Source organism: Manacus candei, unplaced genomic scaffold (genome assembly GCF_025592945.1).
Source record: "Manacus candei isolate 608988 ecotype Guabito, Panama unplaced genomic scaffold, ASM2559294v1 h1tg000037l, whole genome shotgun sequence".
Lineage (NCBI taxonomy): Eukaryota > Metazoa > Chordata > Aves > Passeriformes > Pipridae > Manacus > Manacus candei.
The window spans coordinates 2,211,541-2,232,284 of record NW_026138085.1 but is presented as its reverse complement, the minus strand read 5'-3'; the positions used below and the strand labels follow the sequence as shown (position 1 = coordinate 2,232,284).

Here is a 20,744-nt window from a genome sequence, read left to right as displayed (position 1 = left end):
CACTGGAGGTAAGAATCCTTGATCCCAGCTTTGACCCTGCCTTTGGAGGTTACTGGTTTGTGTAATGGAATAATGGAATGATGGTTCAGTTCTGATGTGTGTATTCAGGTGTGTGTATTGTAGAGCTGATTTGTCCTCACTTTCAAAAGAACAGTAAAACTGGGGTAGGAGCTTATCAGCCCTCCTTTTGTTATTTTTATGAACCCAGTAAGTCTCTTTGAATGTCTCTTCTCATTTTCATTTTCTGTGGAAAAAGTCAGACCTAATTTTTTTGCTAGCTATTTTCATTCCCTAATACATGGTGATGGAAACTAAACTGTTATTTATTTGTCAAAATGACTGACAAACCCCATGTTTTAGAATGTAGCTTCATTGACTCAGTCACTGATTGATGACTTCACAGAGGTCAATAAGAATTGGTAAAAGTCTTCATTGAGTTTAGAGGAAAAGACCATGTATCTTTTACAGGGAAAGCAATAAAATATTCCTATTTTTTATGTTGTAGCAGGAATAATATAGAGACATAGTGGAGTAACCTGTCACTGATGTGATAAGTGGTTTCAGTCATGTCCAAATTGAACTGTAAACTTGGTGGATGCCCTGCATAGGTTGGTGAGCCCTGTATGGCAGCTCTGTGAACTTTGTCAGTCCAAACTTCAAATGAGGAGCAATGCTCATATCAGAGAGGCAGCTCAAATGCTGACAAGTGGAATCTCTAGCAGAAAAGATATGAGAGATGCTTTATTTAATCCTTTTTTTTTTCTTTTTTTTTTTCTTTTTTTTTTGTGCAAACTTTTCTTTCATCTTCAGTGGGAATTTTACCTGGATGAAAGGCTGAGGAGCAACATCAGGTTTTGCAATCACAGTTAAAACATCAGCCAATTAATGGTGCCCAGCAAAACCTGCAGTGGTGTTGCAGGAGGGTTGTTTGCAGAAGCAGATTTGGAAATTAATTTAATATATGATGGGTCCCTAGGCTATAATTACCTGGGGTTTGTGTGCCCTTCCTTCTGGTGCAGACTTTGGAGCAAGACACAGCCTGTGCAAGTTATGAAGGGTGTGTGACTGTTGAGCTTGCATCTGAAAATGTCACCACAAGTACACTCTAACCTTTGCAAGGGGTTCCCTCAGGCTTTCAGCTGCACTAACCATCCTTGACTGAGCACTTAGGGTATTACCTTATTCCAAGTTCAGTATAGATGCAAATATTCTCCCAGATGTTTCCTTGCTGGTCCTACGATTTCCAAGCCTCTGAATGGAGATGCAAAGGGTAGGATGGTCCTGTCTTCTCAGGAGGCCCATTGGCATTTGGGTCCCAGAGCCCTGTTCCACTGTCTGGGCTCCTCCCTGCTATTGTTTTTTTTTGGGCTTTATCATTTTAGGTTCACTTTGTGAACCTGAAGATCTCTCTGTTTGAGGACCAGCAGTAACCCTTGTCTCCTGTTGCTCCTTCCTTCCATGAGGGTGCAGTGAGGCACTTGAGCAATGAAGACTCATTTGTTTTTTGTCCACTCCCAAGGGAATAGCGACCCTGACATAACATTAATTAGGCCTTTTTTTGTTTGTATGTTTTTGGTTTGGTTTTCTAGTGGGTTTCAGGTAATATTCTTCTCCACTCTGTGTAAGCAAAAGCTACAGATATCCCTGATCCTTAATAACAAACAGGTGTTTCATAGGGAAATCTCAGAATTAATGATTGTGCTACCATTTCTAGCCTCAGTACATCACATTTTTAAGAAATCACTACCACTGTTTTAAATTCCTATCTGAGGTTTCCCACAAAAATGTCTTTCAATGCTGCTTTTTTTTTTTTTTTGCTTAGATTCAAGATCTGTAATATTTTTTAACATACTTGAGTGAGGCTTTTCAGAAGAGATTTAACTCAATTAGGGGTCAATTGCAGTCGATTGAGCCAACAAGTGCATTTGCTCTGGACATACATTTGCATATGAATGGAGCACCCCTGGTCCAGAACAACTCCTAGATAACCTGTTTGTCTCTGTTATCATCAGCATACTGAGGCAGCTGCAAATCCCTAATTCTGATTACTAGAAACCACTTCGAAGTCTGCTCTGGGCACACACCCTCCATTTAGTCGATAAATCCAAATCAGTTTGTCACTAAACTATTCATTTTCCTTTAACAATCCAGAAAAGCCACGGATAAGATGCTTGTGAGAGTTAAAGAGCATTCAAAGATGATGTCATAGGACCACTTTGAGAAGGATGAACGAGTCAAGGGTTAAATCAGTAAACCCTTAGTTCCTATTTCATAGCTGAACTCAAACATCCCGTGTTTTTCAGCAAATATGTGTTGCCCAAGCAAAGCCTGGTCCTCATTTGACTGTCAGCACTCCTGTTGATTTTACTACATAGTTCACCCATGCAAGGGACAGTGAATTTTCATCTGGCATTTTTTAATTGTCTTTGCATTTTCTTATGCACCAATCCAATAGTTTGTAGGTTTGCAGCCAGGAAACTTCCACATGAGGTGTGACAAGAAGGCTCAAACTCCCTCTGACATTGAGTTTAGCTCTCTGGAGCATCTTTTTTGTCCCCCACAGGTTGTATAGTGAGTCCAAGGAATGCAGACAGATTTCTGATTTTTGCTCTATGTCCTTCAGCAGTTTTGACGATTCTATCAGGCTTTTTATATGTGACCACTATTCTGAGTGAACTTTGTTTTTGGTTTGCCTAACTCAGAATAAATGGAGCTTAATGTGCAGAAATGGTGGGAGCTCTTAACAGAAACTAAGATGAAAAGAAACTGCTCTAGAGATAAAACAGTGATGATTTCTGAATAAATCAGAACTATGCATAATTCAGAACTTAGAGTAGTGAGCTTTAGCATATCTTTTCTCCTGGTTCCAACCTACAAAACAGAAGTGGTAATGCAAGTGCTTCACAGAATAGTCTAAAGATGCTTTCATAGCACATGTAAGACTTGGGAGAATAACAAGGTTTTGTGATGAAAAACAGCCATGAGAAAATTCAAATCCTGTATTCAATGTAGGCTTTATGGGTGTGCAGTAAATAAGGCACTGGGCCACACACCACTGTATAGGGAGGGGAAAATAAAATACTTCCATTCAGACAGCTCTGAAAACAACAGAGGAAAGGATCTCATGATAAAATCTGCATCTGAAATCTGTGTGTAGGTGAAGCTGTGGGTGAAATACTTGCATCTCTGAAGTCCATGACAAATGGCCCACTGACTTCAAGGAAATTAGGATTTCAGTGTCTAGCCTTACAAATATGCACAAGGGATTGAATTAAAGTTGCCTAGGCAAATGCCATCCTAAAGTACACTGATTTGTACTTCTGATTTTGCAGTGGTAACATTTTTTCTAAGTATATCTGTAATATTTGTTTCCTGTTCTCAGGTAATTATCTGGGAAAGAGAGGTGATAGCCTTGGTTTTTTAAGCACTCTTATGAGAAAAGCAATTAATTCTATTGTGTGAGAATCTACTGACCTCAACATGGACAGTTCTCAATGCTTGGCATTCATGGTGCTTGTGTTTATCCCTTGAACTGGCCAAGTAAACAGCAATAGGAATATAGGTTGCTTTTCCTTAAGGGAAATAAGTAGGAGAGACAGGTTAGCTGTAGGTTTCATAGCTGCTTGAAAAGACATGGGAATATTATAATGATGGGACCCGAGGGAACAGCTGGAGCTGTGTCAGGGCAGGCTCAGGTTGGATCTCAGGGAAAGGTTCTTCCCCCAGAGGCTGGTTGGGCACTGCCCAGGCTCCCCAGGGCAGTGGGCACAGCACCAAGGCTGCCAGAGCTCCAGGAGGGTTTGGACAATGCTCTGAGGGACAGGGTGGGATTGTTGGGATGTCCTGTGCAGGGCCGGGGGTTGGACTGGGTGATCCTTTTAAGTCCCTTCCAACTCAAGATACTCCATGATTCTATGAACCAAGAAACCTAGAGAACAACTCTAGGTCTAAAGAGGACTCTGTGTGCTATATATATAAATATATATATATAAATATATATATATACACACACACACACACGTATATATATGCTTACATATCAAGAGAATCTTTATACATATTTAGAGCTCCCTGCATCCCATCATCCTGAGTCTGAATCTTTTCAACATTTATCCTCTGAAGTTTGTGTTTCTTACAGCTTTCCTGGTTTTATTCAGTTCTTCCTGCCATTCTTTACCTCCTGCCTAACCGTGACCTTTTCACACATTCCATGCTAGCTAGGGATATTCCATGCCTCTATATTGTCAGATTGCCATGGATTTATGCTGGAAACTACATTTGCTCTGAAGGAGATTTGTGTGCTCTCAGAGGGTGGTTCCTGCTGCAAATCAGCTGGAATGCAGATGAGGTCCATTGGTGGGGCGTGAGGTGTAGAATAAGTGATGAAAACTGAAAATTGAATGTGAAGCAACTATAATTATGGCAAATAAGCAAAGTTATCTGAAAGGTAAAGTCAATTCTTTCTAGTGAGTTTTCTGCTGCTGGATTGGGGTAGATGTTGTGAACAAAATGACTGTGGGAAAGCTTTGAAGAAAGGAAAGGACTTCTTGTGAGAATTTTAAGAAAAACGTCCAAGATTGCCTTGACAAGGGAAGAAATTATTATAATTATCTCCTGTGAGTTGTGACATACACAATTCTGTGTTTCACACATTGATTTGGATGTCAAGCAAGTAAATCCTACTTGAATGAGAAAGAGATGCTTTGTTCCAATGAAACAGTGTGAGAAGGGCCCAGATAAGAAATACAGAAATCTAAGAGTGTGAGAGGGGACACCGGTCAAAACCTTGTAACAGGAAGGTGAGCACAGAGGATCTGGGAGAGGGAAACAATTGGAAAAACCTATTAGAAGGTCTACAGGGGGCAGATAGCATTGGGAGTGGCACAGTATGGATTTTTAAGTGACTACTGAGCACAGGTCATTGGAAAGGAGATTGGCTGAGGTTACCCAGTGAGGCTGGGTAATGGGCTGTGAGGAGTGGGACAGAAAGCTGCACTGCAGCTGGTTGTTCTTTTCATGGAATAATCATTTGATCTGTCTCCACCTCGGAATCCGTGTGACACCAGCACTGAAGGAATGAATAACATTTGGTTGGTTGGGGTTGACTCTCACCGTTGCAGCAGATGCTGTTCTTGAAACCAGGCAGGCACTACACTGCAGGGGAAGCTCACAGGGTCCCACAGAACTGTCATAAGGCTCTTGGACTCTGAATTAGTCTTCTAAAAATTCAGTTGAAAGAGAAAGAGCCTAAGAAATTAAGTCAGAAAGTGATGAGGCCTGAGTTGTAATGCATTTCATATGCTGTAGCTTTACACTGTGGCTGTAAGTGGAGGACAATTTCTTCCTAAATGTCAGTGAGTTTCTATTCACCTTTTTCAAGTGACCTTCCTGATCTACTGAAAAAGGGTCTGATTAAGACTCATCTGGCAGTCACTGCAAAGAATGTGCAGAGCCTGAAAGAGCTGTTTCTTGGAGACTGTTAAAGGTTAATTTACAAAGAACAGCAGAGGACACTGCTCTGGCTTAGCTTTAGCAGTTCATTGATTAAAGCTATAAAAGATGATAACTAATTAGCAACCCAGAATCTAAAACTGGGCTCCTGGTTTGTTGCAGAATGCTGCAGCTGTTTAAAATGGAAGGGGCTAGAAAATGCAGCTGTGTATATCTATAGTCCCTCTCTATTTTTTAATGAATAACTAATTTTCTATGGAATGTCATAATTCCAACTTTCAAAACCAGAAATACCTACAAATCAAAATACCAGCCCTAAAATTCATACCATAAGTGGCCTAAGAAACACTGTGTAGTATTTTTAAAGGACAGAATGGGGAAAATAAAGAACAGCCAAATTATTTGTCTTTCTCGTGAAAATTAGTCTTCAAGGCAGTGATTAATAAATTCCCAAAATAAAGGTCCTAATCAGTTCCTAAGCCTCCATAGGAAAGTATCATAGGGATTTGGTTCACAGCCTCTTGTATCATGGAAAAAAATCAGCCCCATGAAGCACACTAAAGTAATTATTTGAAGCTGCAGTGTCTGTCAGCTCAATGGAGTCTGGGGAAGGAAATCATGCCAGTTTTCTCTTGTAGATGCAGAGCAACAACACTGTAATGAAATAGAAATATTCTGCAAGGGCCACATAAGGATAAATCCCTTCCTTTTATCTCATGTTTTGATCTTGGTCATTGAATTCTCAAGTTTCTTCCTCCTGGTTGCTGAGACCTTCAACATGATGTGCAGTCCTCAGTTTTGCCCCTCCTCCCAGAACACTTTATTCCCAGGATATTCCCTGCATACTTTCTGCTTTTTTGGCCTTTCCACTTCTCCTTCCTCCATTTTCACCCCTTTCCTGTTACCTGTCTAGTTTGCCAAGCAGGCACCTCTCTCTTCCCTATTTTTCTTCATAACTTTTTTATTCCTTTCATCCAGTGACTCTGGTCTCTTCCTACTCATCTGTCCACTGTGTCTCCCCTGTGTTGTTATTCCAGGAATGTTGGAATGTAGATCACCAGCTTGGCCCCACATCACCTTTTCAATATTTCATACTGAACTAAGAATTTTCAGGGATAAATGCTTCTCGTTTCTGACAGCCTGATGGAAGCTCAAGAGGACTGAGAATTTCAAATGCTGCTCGGGCTGAAGAACAGTATTTTGAAATCAAAATGATTTTTCAAAAGAACATGTCAAATACCCCACATATTTTTATGACAGATGCAGCTTGACATGCTGATCATTATTTTTAAAAGCTGATGACTGCTCTGACCAGAACTCATCTGCTTCACCACATCCACACCACAGTTGAACCAGCAGTTTGGGCTTCCAATTTTTGGAGTCATGACTAGGTAAATTAATAGCTTAGTTTAGATTTCTGTTCAGCTGAGTGAGCAAAGAAAGGAGGGGGTGATAGATCATATTATACAGCAACTGCAGTCATGACTTGCCTAGAGTTAAATTTACTTTCTCTTAATTTGTTTTTTTTGTCTTTGCTGCAAGCGCCCCATGACTGACCTGAAATAGTGTTTGTGATCTTTATCAAGGGGTCCATTATTTTTCAGCAGAGTGTACCAAGTAAATGAGATGACATGGATGAGAGATTTAATAGTGTGTGATATCTTAGTCCTTGAAGACTCAGTGTAAGGAAAAAAAGGAAGGACTCATCAGAACTCGGAAAATGCTAATGCTGGAAAGTTCTAAGCTGTGTGGTCTGTTTGTCTTGAAGAATTTGAATAAGACTTTGTTTTCATTCTGACTGTCAAAGGGAATGGTTTTGGAAGAGTTTGTCTTCATATATGTTGTGGCAAATCCTTGATTTCACCTACTGCAAATATTTGTGAGAAGAATTAACCTTTCTCATCAGGCCCAGGCAATGCAGAATGCATTTGTTTATCTCACAGTTCAGTCCAGCCCCTGTGTATGTGCATCCTTCTTTTGGACTTGGGTCACATTTGTCTGTGACTGGAGCCAGTTGTTGAATTCTCCCATCTGGAGATGACCATGTCCAACTTCTGAGCTCCACGTGGGGTGATTGTTCCAATGCAGATTTCTTGAAGGTTCATGTAAGACTGATAACTCCAGCTGAATGTTAATAACACAGGGGACCTGTAAAATATCTAAAACCAGGAATAAAATAAGAGTAATGGGGGCAAAAGGCTAGAGGGTTTCCGTGACTGAATAATATGAAAAAAGTCTTGTGAAACCATGGACAAAAGCTGCTGCAGCTCAAGACTTTGTCATTTTAAGGAGTGATAAAGAGATTTTACAAAAGCAGTTTATCTGGCTCTAATTTCCATATTTAGGCACTAGGAGAAATTTTAACTGCAATAACCCCTTGTCTGCTTGATTCATCCTGTCCTATAATAATCTCTTTGGCTTCCTCAAAATGGAGGATAGATGAAGTTGCACCTAAAAAATAAAAATGTTTCTCTTAAATGAACAAAAGAAAAAAAGAGAGAGGGAATACAACATTTGCCAGATGATGTGATTAGTTCTCAGACATCTGGTAGGAAATTATTTTGTAAATAAACTGAAGTCCAATTTTCAATTCTAAGCAACTGTCCATAGCTCTGGGCATGTAGTTCTTTGAGATCTTGGTAACAATCCCAGTGAGTTTGCCATGTCTGCCTACTGCTACTATTTTGTAGCTACACAGAAGACATGGATTTTGATTCACATCTTTATTATTTTCTCAGCAGTTCCAATAAATAAATAGAAAAATCACTCCCTTGCAGCTGTACTACCTTGGGTTGTGATCTTGTCAGAACTTATAAACTAAACAAGTGTTTATCTGGTCAGTACTTCAGGGAATTGATGGTAATCAAATTGTTTCCACTTGAGGTTACAGCTGCATTATTTCTCCCTGTTGTGCCTTGCTTTTGTGTGCATGGTTTGGGGGTTGTTTTTTTCCTCTTTCTCTGCTGCTGTGGGCTTAATTTTATTCTATTTAGATTTTTTTTTTTTTAAGGAAGAAAACATACTCAAGTAAATGTTAAAGCAACATATGATATTTATGATCCCAGAGGAATTTCAACCCTGTTATGTCTTGCAATACACAATTCACTATCTGATAGAGAATATGTGGGTAAAATAAGGATGTTTCTAAGTAATTCTAAGAAATTTTGATCTGGAATGTATTTATATTGCAAGCAGTGGAAGGAGAGAAGAGGCTGAGGGAGTCCAGACCACTCTGTGATATTGAACCTTCCTTTAATGGATGTCTGCCTGTGTGCAGCACTTTGCTGTACAGAGGGGTCATAAATGTATTTTTCATGTGTTTATTTTTGTAACCAGGCATTGCTTCAGTGTCTGCTGTTAATGCTGTAGTGTGGCAGTGCCTCTCAGGTCAGATGGTGCTACACAAAGCCCATACAAATAGCAAAAGACAAGCCTGGCCTTGAGGAACTGGCCACTGACCTGAGCAGAGAACACGAGGGAAAGGACATGATCATTTTCCTGGTTTGAAATGAGGAAAAACAAAGTACAGAAAAATTAAAATTGTTCTTATCACTCTGAGGGGGTGTTGATCAGCATCCACCTGGCCCAAAATGCTCTCACTGCAGCAGGAGGGAGCAAAGAATAAGTGTTGTGAGGCTGTGTCAGGGCTCTCCTTCCCTGCTCCTCTCCAGCCTGCTGAGCCACAGAGAGTCCATTAGGTCAGGGCACCCTGAGCACTGTGCAATTATTGTTTCAGCCCTCCTGTTTCACTGCAGTGCTTTATAGGCCCTTTGCTGTGAAGTCTGACCTTTAGCAGCTCCCAGCTCCTGCTTTTAAAGGGGTTGGCACAGGCTGCTTCACGTTCCTCTGGGCCACTGGAGAGAAATTTTTTACAAGGGCCTGGAGTGGCAGGACAAGGAGGGATGGCTTCAAAGTGACAGAGAGTGGGTTTAGATGAGATATTAGAAAGAAATTTTTCTCAGTGTGGGTGGTCAGGCCCTGGCACAGGTTGCCCAGAGAAGCTGTGGCTGCCCCATCCCTGGGAGTGTCCAAGGCCAGGTTGGACGGGGCTTGGAGCAACCTGGGCTAGTGGAAGGTGTCCCTGACCATGACAGGGGGGTTGGAATCAGATGATCTTTAAGGTCCCTTCCAATCCAAGCCATTCTATGATTTCTCTCTTTTGCACCTCTCTGATCTCTTTGCTGTATCCTTGTCTTGTTGGGACTGCCAGAATAGAAGAGGGCTGCACAAAGCAGAGAAAGCAATACCACGTGTGTTTTTCCAGCACACATTCTGACTATTTATGTGACGTTGATCCAGAGATGCTGAATTTACTTCACAAGCTAAACCCTGAATTCATTTGGTCATTACTCGTGTGCACTCAGAGGGTGTAATGAGAGATGTAAAACAGCAGTAGCAGCACGCAAAGGCAGCCCCTTCATTATGGGGATTTAATTCTCAGAAAATCAGGGCTCTGGCTGTGGAGGGAATGAATCTCAATGCAGCTTCTCTGCTCTTGTCTTATATAATTACAGTCAGCCATCCCTAAAAGCATCCCCTCTTAGCATGCACATGCAGCTAGCAAAATAAATGGGTTGATTAGGAGAAAAAAAAAAAACCAAAACATACCACAAACCCTTTGTGGTCTTGTGGAAATTGTTTCTATGTGTTTATACTGAGAAAAGGACTGTACTGCTTCTATTTGCACAGGTAGACAGGACAGGTTTGGAGAACACAAGGGAGGCTTGGTACAGCCTGTGTGGAGCCCAGTCAGCATGCAGGGCTGGGATCAGGTACAAAGAGGTGTCCAGAGCAAAACAGTTAAAAGCAGCAGTTCATCCCACAACAAAGATATCAAGGAGACAGGAGCTAGAACAGAATTCACTGGTAGTGGTTTGAATATGATGAAATTAAACTGCTTATATTTTGAGGGAGTTTGCTACTAGGAACAGAACAAGTGCTTTGTCAGGGCATCTAGTGGGTAGGACAAAGGGGAATGGCTTCAAACTCAAAGAGAATAGGTTTAGATTGGATGTTAGGAAAACAATTCTTCCCTGAGAGTGGTCAGGCCCTGGCACAGGTTGCCCAGAGAAGCTGTGGCTGCCCCATCCCTGGAAGTGTCCAAGGCCAGGTTGGACAGGGCTTGGAGCAACCTGTTGGAAGTTGTCCCTGCCCATGGCAGGGTATGGAATGAGATGATCTTTAAGGTCCCTTCCAACCCAAGCCCTTCTGTGATTTGCTATTAGTGTCCCACTTCTGTCTTGTGCCTGTTTCCCATTGCTTGTTTTTGGACTGTTCTGAAAAGGAGTTGTTGAAGAAGCAAGATTTGTTGGCTGGCAAGCAAACCCTGTGTCAGTGGATTCCCAGGCTCCCTCGTGGTGTGTGCTGTCCTGTTGCACAGAGTGAGGTGGGATTTGAGGGGCTGCAAAAGGAGTTCAAACTCCATTTATAGGTCAGACCTCAGGTGTATAATACTAAAGCACACACAAGAAAGGCCACTGCCCTGGCTGGGAGTGGCACTAATTAGATACCTAATTATGCAGCTAATCTCCTTAGGCTCACTTAGACAATTAAGGACAAGAGAGGTCCTCTGCCCTTCCCTCTCTGCATTTGTCCCTGTGGTTACTAGAGCTGGCCAATGGATTTTGCCTTAGGTTATGCCTACTTATCCTGTAACCACACCTCCTTGGCCTACTGCCTGGTCCTGCTTATTCTAGCTAGGTTATTCAAACCTTGAAAAAAAAACAGCTGGTGATTTCCAAGAGGCAAGCTCTGATCTTCAAGCAATTTCAGTGGTTTTTTTCACGTTCAAATTTTTCATACCTTGGGAGGCACTTGAAAATCCAGAAACCAGCCTGTGCTCAAAAACAATCAGGAAAGTCTTGAGCTTTCTTTAGTTCCCTTGATAAAATTTTCTGATATTTTTGTTTCACATAATCATTAGAAAGAATGTTGTAAGACAGAATAAAATGAGAGGAGTTTTGAACAAAGACAGTGAGTGAAAAAAAGGCAAAATATATGTTAAAAATACTATCATAATACTGAAAAATACAGAACGAACAATTCCTCCCCCAGCTTTCCTTCAGACTCTGCCTGCAGACCATACAGCTTTGCTTTTAGGAACCAAAATCCAAACTGGAATTTTCACTACCAAGGAACATCAGACACTAAACACATCTCAAGATTTTTGGTTGCAAAGTACATTTCTCCTCCTTCCTGCTCTGTGCTTTTCACTGTCTTGTGCTGTATTTGTTTTCCATGATCCAGTGTGCTCCCAGGAGCAAGAGACTGTAGTTTTAGCCATAAATCAACTTGCAGGCCTATAGTGGTGTTTAAGTGGTCATCATTAATAACTGCAGCAACTGAATACTTTGTCCTCACAGTACCATTTCAAACTGCTCCCGTTGTCACCTCAGACAATATAAGCAGACAGACTGTAATGGTAATCAGTGTCCTTTCCAAATGCCTGGAGTCAAATGTGTTCAGTCACATGTAGAGGATAAGCTCACTCAAAAAAGTAACCTGGGTCTGCAGCATGCACAGACTATCAGCAAGAGGAGTGTGCCAGCACCACCCTACTCCTTTGGTTTCCAGGGGATTTGTTCTCACTAGTTATCATACATAAAGTCATCTCTTCATGGTGAAAATCACCTGTTCTTGGTAGATTATTATCTTGCTGCAAATTTATGCTAAGTAGGTAGCAGAGTCTCCCACATGTGTAGCTGGAAACAGAAGAATTAAAATAAATGAATAACATTAGTGTCAAATTATCTGCTTCATTTATTCCCAGACTTTGGCTGGGAGAAATAAAGCACCATGACCATCCTGTTTTGCTTTTAATTGAACTTATTTCCTGTGGGGGAAGAAAGGTGACAGGATCTTTCCCAAGGACCACACATGCTGTGGTCCAATTCCTGCCTTTACCCCTTTGAAGAGTGCAGGTGCAGTTAAACAGCAAAACTATTTCCAGCAGCGAAGTCTGGAGACAGAACAAAGCACATTTCTGTTGTTCCATGCTGTAAATCAGCCCACCCATGCCAGTGCACAGGCTTTGAAACTGCAGCTGAACCCCTCCAGAAGACCTGTTCATGAGAAAGAGAACCATTTACTTCGGGGCTGACAGGCCAAGTAGTTTGGTGATCCTAATCCAGTTCCCCGCTGGCAAGTTGCCACGTGGGAGAAAACACTGTCACAACTGAAACTAATTGGCAGCCCTGGCAGGGAGGCCAGTGGGTCATGCAGACTAAATCCATGCAGGTCAACTTCTGATCTTCTCTGAGGCATGTTGGCTAGACAGGGAGATGAGAAGCCCAGAGCGTTTCTGCCAGCTTTGTCTGTGTTCTCGGTGGAAAATATATTCCCAGCCATAAATACTGATGCTCTGAGTGTTTGTTTCTTGATGCATCTTTATGAATCTTCAAATCCTGTGTCAAATACAATTTTAAAAGCTTAGTCTTCATCGAGGTTTAGAATTAAGCTTGTTATTCTTGCCTGGTTTTCCTGTTTTTACCATTCCCAGATGGCAAGTGTTTTCAACAGACATTGTAGAAACTGCATCTGGGTCCTTCATGGCTACAATGTGAGATCAGCTCTGGCTGGAGTTCTTGTTTGATGATAACTTCACTCTAACCTGCAGATTCTCCTTTCCATTTGTTCGTTTCCCCTGATTAATTTGATTCAATACTAGTTTAAGAGCTCTTCACCATTTCTTCATGTGAAGTGGAAAATCATCAGAGAACAGAATGTAGGTAGAAGTAAAATGTAGATGTTAATTAATCTTCCAGACAGCCTTAGACTGTACTTCACTTGTACATTAAAGGAGGGAAAGAGGCAGTTAAGGATTCTGAAGCATTTCTGAAAGAGCTGCAGCAACCCTGTGTTATCTGGTGCTCAGTGCAAAATCATGCAGAGTGGGCCTTCAGAGTTGCTAGGAAACCAAAATAAAAATCCCTGGTCTGTAATGCACAGATATCATGGGCATGATGGTTTTTGCTGCTATTCCTCCCTTTTATTTTCTTCCTTGGTGGTGGTGAACCACAATTGTGGAGGATGGAAAGAGGCTGCAGAAAGCAGTTTGAAGGAAGCATTGGGAAGGTGATCTCTGTCCTGATGCCAGTAGTCCTGCCTGTGTTGCAGGCTTACTGCAAGGAATTTCAATTTTTTAAAAGAATTAGTTTTCAACTTTAGGACAAATTAGGACCTGCATGGAGTACTTTCATGCTTTTACCCAGCTTGTATTCCAAGAAACACAGAGGCAGCTGGCAGGGAAGATAGTGAGGCTTGAAGCAGGGAAGATCTTGCCTGCATTTCAGGGAGGCTGTGAGGATACATAGATGGGCTTTGTGTAGTTCAATATCAGCTGATACCCATCTAAGTCTACCCCTGAAAGTGTTCAAAGCCAGGCTGGATGGGGCTTGGAGCAACCTGGTCTAGTGGAAGCCCATGGCTGGGAGTTGGAACCGGATGAGCTTTATGGTCCCTTCCAATCCAGGTTGCTTATGAAAGCTGGGATTTTTTGTTTTGCTTTTTTTTTTAGTTCTTGCCATATATTCCAGTCCTCTCTCAAATCAGCAGTGTTTCTCCTCAGAGTTAGCTGGTTCAGGGAACTGATCTACCTGCAAAGGCTCGTCAAAAATCAATTTTCAACTCCGTTAGCTGCTGCTGAGGACTAACACTGGCACAGAAAGGGTTAGGGATACCACAGGGTGAAAGCATGGAACTGCATGTCCAGAACAAAGGGCTGTTGTGCTTGTAGAGAATCAAACTTGTGAAAACAAGGTACAAAGAGGAAATAAGAACTGGTCTTGTTGTAGAGTTGATTGGAACAGATAGTGAAATGATAGATAAGGACTTTCATTATCCAAGTAAGTAAAACACAAACAGTGAGAGAGATACTAAGTCCAAAAATAATAAAGCATTTGATAAGGGATTTGAGAAGTATAGTAACCTCCTGACAAAATTATTTCTTCTAAAATATGTTGGCTTTGAAGTGTATTTATGAACTAAAATATTGAGTAGAAATCTGCTTGAAGATCATAGAACTCCAGCATTGAGACGCTGATTTTAGAAATTAGAGAGGAGGCATGAATGAGTTACAGCTATGCTGTAACAATTTAGACAAATAAGAAACTAAAAATCAGGAAAAAAAACAGAGGATGGGTTCTTGGTTCAACTTTAGTCTCCTGTGGTGTCAGTGGTGTCATCCCAGCTGGTCACACTGACCTGTGAGCTCAAGAAAAGTCTGATGGAGAAAATTATGTGTTACATTTAGTTTGTCACTTCCTCAAGCAGGTAGCTGAAAGCAATCAGCTGAATTATGTTCACCAAGTTCCTTTTTCACTATTATTCGAGTAACCTATGGAAATGTGGAAATGCTGGCATCTGTGTTGTAGATGGAAGTGAAAATACACAGATTCATGACTTCTGAGTTCTTTGTTAAGACTGTAACCTTTGCCCTGTGCTGGGAAAGATGAACAGTGACTCTGAGGATGGAGAGATTTAAGTTTGGATACAGCAGCCATCCAGCCTAAAACAAACTAGGTACAGGAATCCTCATGGTAACATGGAAAGGTAGGATGAAGATGGCACCTATGGTGGGATTTAGCAGATCCAGACATTCCCAGTAGATATCCTCATCAGAAAGTGCTGCCAGGCATTCAGCTGCCCTCTGGGCATCCTGCTCAGTGACCAGTTCCAGTTCAGATGGGTTGTGCTGCTGGCTGCAATACAATCAGTGATGCTGAGAAGCAGCAATACGAGATGGGAGAACGTGGCCAAGTGCTTGTGTTGGATTATCAGAGCTATTTAATGGCTGGTGGGCAATTCCAGGCTGTTGAGAAGAGCTCCACTAAGCATGAGACACTGTTACTTGGAATTTATCACAGCAGAGTAAGCCTTGCATGTGGGTGTAGTGTTGTCTGAGCATATTCACAAGAGAGGAGGGAGAACTCGTGTTCCTCCTCCCCTTCCCACACCCCCTGAGGATATGTTTCTAAGAGCAAGATGAAGTCAAAACAGAATCCACTGTTCTTGAAACTACTAAAATGCAGATGGCCATCAGCTGTGGTAATACCATGTAGAAAGAACAGTGGGAAGAAAAGAAATTGTTATATTTGCTAAAATTAGAAAAGCAAATCCACAGCCAAGCAATTATTTAAAATTTTGCAGGTAAGCTGAGAATCACTATTGACAACCCATTGATAAAAATATCAGCTGTTTCCACCATCTGAGGACAAGTGAGCTGCCCAAGGTAGTCTTTGGTGACTGTGATGCAAGGACTGTATTCTGTCAGGCAGAACGAGCTGACCATCTCACCTTTTGGAAGGCATTTCTGGGAGCAAGTGCTTAAGGGCATTAGGGCTTGAAAAATAAATGTATTGATATATGCAGATAATAGAACTCCAAGACATCTGAATGGCACTGAATTACCATTTATTGGATGAGGAAGTAAGCCTAGAGAAAAATCACAGAATCATACCCTAGAAATGCGTAGGAAGTATGTAGCCAACCATCTCCCTTTCATTGCAGATTCAGTTTTACAGTGTATTTAAGTGAGGTTAAAGCTGTCCCAAGACAGGAAAATTTGGCTTGAAGAACACAGAAGGAGTCCTGTAGTGAATAAACCTAACATCTGAAAACTTCACTAGTCCACAGGAGACTGAGGGCCTGAATGGACATGCCCAAGCCAAAGGGCAAGAAAGGAGTAAGCAGTTTATAGGGTCACCAGCTGCTTTTTGAATTCTGTACTTTCTTACCGGTATCCTGGAAGCCTTTCAGATTGTTAACTTGCAGTAATGCAGCAAGATCAGGTTCTTGAAAGAGTAAAACCTCATAGTTCAGAGTTCCTGCTTGTAACCACTCTCCTTCCTACACTATTAACCATTTTAGCTACAGGTTTTGTGATAGTTTTTCAGAATAGAGAAGATCCTTGTGTATTGATTCTTCACTTCTGGTGAAATCTCCATCTGGATGGCCATAATTTTTTTTTTGTAATCCACGTATGTCTAGTTTCCTCTCTCTTTCCATCATCCTGTTGGAGTGCCAGTGCTGTTTCCATGCACTTGTATCCCACTGTCAGATCATCAGCATTATTTTCATGCACTGAGCTGTTCCTTTTAACATCCTTACCATTGACTTGAAAGAGGAGACAGAATATCTGACTGTGGAGCAGAAAACATGATGCTTATGTTTTGTTCTCCTTGAACCACAGCTTTTGCTGCTTGTCCTTCCCAAGCCACAGTAGTCTTGTTGCTCTTGGAGGTTCCTTTCCAAGAGCAGGAGCTTTGGTTCCCCCTGGAGAGATGGCCAGTTGTGCTCATGGCCAGGAGTTTCAGCCTTGTTTTGTCATGCCCTTCCTCATGAAACTGTTGTGGTTCATGCAGTGCACAGACTATTTCTGCGTCTCATGTTCTAGGAGCAGCCCTAGACCAAGATCACTGAGACCTGGACCTCTGTGAGATCTCATTGTTTTCTTTTTGTGCTGAAAAAAATTGGGTTATCCACTTACTGTTGTGGGAGAGCCCCAGATTTTCTTTTGAATCTTGGAAATGAGTGAAAATCTTCCATGCATGTTTGTCTTGTGCTTTCTGTGGAAAGTGAGGCTCTGTGCTGCTCAAGCAAGTGGCTATTCTCTCCAGAACTAAAAGGATGAGGTTGTGGCAAGGAGACTCCTAATTGGACACCCTAATTATCTGTATCTTTTCAAATTTTATTTTTAGCTCACTTATGGAATGTAAATCACCCAGTCTAGTTGATGTCTTCCCTAAATGATTCACAGTGCCTGGAAGACCAAACATTTTTTTTTTCCCCAATATTTTGCCAGTCTTTGATTCCACTGCCTGGGATTTAGGTAGCGTGCTGATGGATTCTAGGAAAAGTGGACAAGATTGTGTTGGACTGGCTGTACATCTACTATTGAGGTGCAGCCTAGGAATTGGAGAAAATAGAAGTTAAATCTCTGTTCTACCATTTTGGCTTCACAGCAATAACCTTTCCTTTGAGCTGTGCAGAACATTATACTTGAGAAGATCCATGAAAACTAATTATTACCAATCCCATGTACAGAGCTCAGTAGTCAAAGGTCATCTGATTTTTAAAAAATTGAACTTCTTGTTTGTTTTTTTCTATATCATCAGTTTGATTATTTTTTTCTTCCTTCCCCTCCCTTCCCATGGCTTTTCCTAAAGCCATAGGGATTATAGATTTGATTTTGTTTAATTCTTTGATTATGTAATGCTGGAGCAGCCTTTGAGCCTTCAAAAACTGCAGCAGCCATCATGTAGCACACAAAAAATGAGAGAACTGGCCATTTTGCATTTCAGATTAATTACTGGTAAAACGTGGGGCTTTGTTAATTCCATGGTATTAATTTTTTTGTGACTATTTTGTGCCTTTTGGAAGCACAAATATTTACTTCATACCTTGGGTTAACAGTTGAGGTCAGCTCAGATACTGAGAACAGATATTCCTGTAGAGCAGAACTTGCTTTCTGGTCTTTATATAAAGTTCTACTTTCACAGAGGAACTGAGGAGACAAGAGATGATTTTGCTTTGAATGGCCTTTTATTTTACTTTGAAAAGAAGCAGCTGTTGCAGGCTTTTTCCATACAGGACGTGTGATCTGAGACCGTGCAATTGGTAAATATGAAAAATATACAACATGGATTAAAATAAGGAGGATATTTGGATGTTGAGGTACATTTAGCATTTGTGAAAGGGAGAAATTATTGCACCTGGCAGTGAGGTCTCCTGTTCAGAGGTGCTGGGCAGAAATTCTACCTCCTCTGCAGACCTGCTGTGTTTCATTTTTGACCTGGAAGAATCCAGGCTAACAGCCACTGGGTTTTTCTTATTTAGGTGTTAATAAGTCTTTCATTTCTCTGCTGAGATTGGCAGTTAGGGAAAGAGATGTAATTGTTATTTGTGCTGTGGAATTTGTCCTCCCACCTCTTGACAAAGACTCATCACTTTGTAACACGTGGGCTGGGAGGAATAAAGTGCAGGAGATTCTGGAATCCAGAGGTGAAAGCTTCCAAGTGATGCTAATCACTACAGTTTTTGAGATACAGGTGGCATCACACAGCTGGGTTTTCAGAATAATTCGGGTACACCTTTGTGCTGAGACAACAGTTTGAGTGTACAAGCAGAGTTTCCAGATGAGAATGTCACTGCCTAATTGGGAGAAACATATTCAGGTCAGTGCCAGATACAGTTATGCAGGATAACAGTGTTGGGCTGCACAGCCTTTAGGGAAGCAGCATAATCCTGGAATACTGAAAAACAGCCCAGAAACGGGTGCACAGCTTTGAAGGGAGCCATAGGTTGATATTCTTCTGTCTTGCAGAGATGGTTATTGATTACTCAGTTCTGTGGTTCTCAGACATGAGCTCTTCATTGACTGGAATTAGATTTGTGGAGGTGGTTGCTTTCTCTGCAGCAACAGCATATGCATAACATGTTCTGTTTGTCCCAGATGCCTGGGTAAGGGAAAGCACCTGTTATTAAATGCATGATGGTGTAGAGAACAGAATGGATAAACAGACCATGAAATTGTGTTGGGTCAGTCCTAATGCTGCCAAAACACTCAAAACTTAAGCCTCAAGTGACTTCTTTTTATTTACTTTCTAGTGCATTAGCAGCCAAAATTCACTTTTTTTGCAATCCCCATGTGAAATCTGAGATTCTCACGAAACTACTGATACTTAAGTAAAGTGACCTGGCAGGGTGAACGGGCCTTACATGATCCTGCATTGCAAAGACTGGAGTCACAAAAATCCCACATGGGTAGAAAAAACCACAGGAGAAAATCCAGGCTCAGTTTATGCTCTTTCATTATTTAATTGTGATTAAAATACAACAGCCACAAGGGAACAAGCTTGATTCCGTTCTCTCTGTGTTAGACTATGGCAGTGCCACCTGCTCAGCATTTTTCTATCTTAATGCAGCTTTTTTTTTTACTGAGCCCAAAGCAGAATTACCTGGAGGAGCAGCAGAAAACCTGCAGAGAGGGTTGTGATAGTTGAGGATTAGGAGGCAGGAAATGGGAGATTCACTGAAGACAAGCATGAAATCAAAGCTGTGGGGAGGATATTTGAGAGAAGTATGAGCTGATACCTAAGTTATTTATGGAGGGGGGAGAAGTGGGCTTTGCCTTAAGAAAGCTCTGCAGGTTTGGGTGCAGCTGCAGACATAGTTGGGCAAACAGGAGACTTTGGGTGGAAGGAAAACAGAAGATTCTCACTGTGGCCTTGGGTCAATGAGTTTATCTCAGCTCCTTCATTAAAGGTGCAGCCACCCCACCTGGCACCATTTGGTGTATTTTGGTGAAAGTCTGAGGCTCTGAATTGCTGAGCTACTCTTAGCTGAGCAATTAACACATTATTTTCAGTAGATAGCAAACAGTTGTTTTATTGATGTATTGTTGGTTTTCCCTCTCGTGATTTTTTAAATTGTGTTTGTATCTTTAAAAAATATGTGCCAAAGGGAAAGCTCTGGCCTCTGCAAAAAAAAAAAAAAAAAGACTAAACCCATCATAACTAATTTCTGTTATTTGATTCTCTCAGGTATTATAAGCAAGGCTGTATGGCTCATGTCAGTAGAATCCCAGAATGGTTGGGTTTGAAGGGACCTTAAAGCCCATCCAGTCCCACCCCTGCCATGGGCAGGGACACCTTCCACTAGCCCAGGTTGCTCCAAGCCCCATCCAACCTGGCCTTGGACACTTCCAGGGATGGGGCAGCCACAGCTTCTCTGGGCAACCTGTGCCAGGGCCTCCCCACCCTCACAGGGGAAAATTTCTCTGTATCTAACCTAAATTTCCCCTCTTTCAGTTTGAAGCCTTTACTCCTTGTCCTCTTACTACAGATCCTGATGGAGGGTCCTTCTCTTTGCTATTGAGCTTAAATACTTGTCCTCTCTCCAGGTATTGTCCCCTTCTGAAGAGTGACACTTGAAGCTTTAAGCCACAGGCAGATTTGCTCAGACACAGAGATAAAAATCTGTTTGCCTGTTCACTGTTTGACTAGAGATGCAAATTGGATAATTGCTGAGGCAAAAATAGTCGATAGCTGCTTGTGGAAGATCTGCATGCAGGATTATACTGATTTTAGAAGAAGAGCTATTAAATATTCGTGCCAGTTTCAGGAAACATGCAGACATGTTTTTGAATATAAAATTGAGAATTCTGTGCCTCCCTCGTGGGTAGAATGAAGTAGATCAAGCACAGCATTTTAAAGCATCCTTTTGCTATCTTTCCTCCTCGGTACAGTGTATGTGCTTTGACTGCACTTCCTCCAGCCTCTGAGCTGCTGCAGAAA

At 41.6% G+C, this 20,744-nt stretch overlaps 1 protein-coding gene across 4 annotated transcripts in view; it reads left to right on the top strand.

The window, feature by feature from the left end:
- LOC127473831 (protocadherin alpha-C2-like) overlaps window positions 1-20,744 on the top strand; it is a 110,840-nt gene that overhangs the window by 74,300 nt on the left and 15,796 nt on the right. The window lies entirely within an intron of this gene.